A 727-nucleotide genomic window follows, 5' to 3' on the forward strand; every position below is an offset into this window, starting at 1 on the left:
CCGGGCAGGTGCGTGCTGGCCAGGCCTCACTGACACGCTGACACTGAGGAGGCAGAGGGGTGGGCTCCGCTGGCACCTGGAGAAGGGAATGCCAGGCAGAGGGAACGAGTGCGAAGGCCTGAGGCGGTGTGGAGAGATCAGGAGGGAAAGAAACAGAGACGGTGCAAACAGCCCCTTGCCTCCAGGAAGCCCGGCAACGAGGAGAGGTGGCTCACCTTGCAGGGGGCAGGGGCAGTGCCCACGGGGCATCTTCTGCCTGAAGGCCCTGCCGAAGAAAGGGCCGCACACCAGGGCCTGGCGCTGGGTCTTGATGTACTGGAGCAGCTCGTACAGGACGTCACCTGGGTGGGGAGGGGGGGGCTGATGACCAGGCTGCGTGCGCGCTGCCTCATTCCCCGCAGCCACGGGCCCCTTGGGGGCACGTCCCGCACAGGCTTCGTGCGGATGGAGATGGTAGGGAGACAGGGCCACAGGGGCCTGGAGGGGACAGTGCTCGGCAGGACAGACGCCGGCCTGCGGCTCTGAAATCAACCGCCAAACGGAGTCCTTCGCTGCAGGCCAGCTCGGGCTGGAGCCGCCTGGCCAACATTTATGGAAAGAGGGGCGGCCTCGGTGCTGGGAGTGAGCATGACCTTCCAACCACCGCCCCTCCACCTCCCGCCGGGCCTGCGTGGGCTTCCAGGGGGTTCGAGAGAGCCAGAGCCTCCGGACCTGAGCCGGGCGCGCG

This window comes from Myotis davidii, unplaced genomic scaffold (assembly GCF_000327345.1).
Source record: "Myotis davidii unplaced genomic scaffold, ASM32734v1 scaffold1036, whole genome shotgun sequence".
In the NCBI taxonomy this organism is placed as follows: Eukaryota; Metazoa; Chordata; class Mammalia; order Chiroptera; family Vespertilionidae; genus Myotis; species Myotis davidii.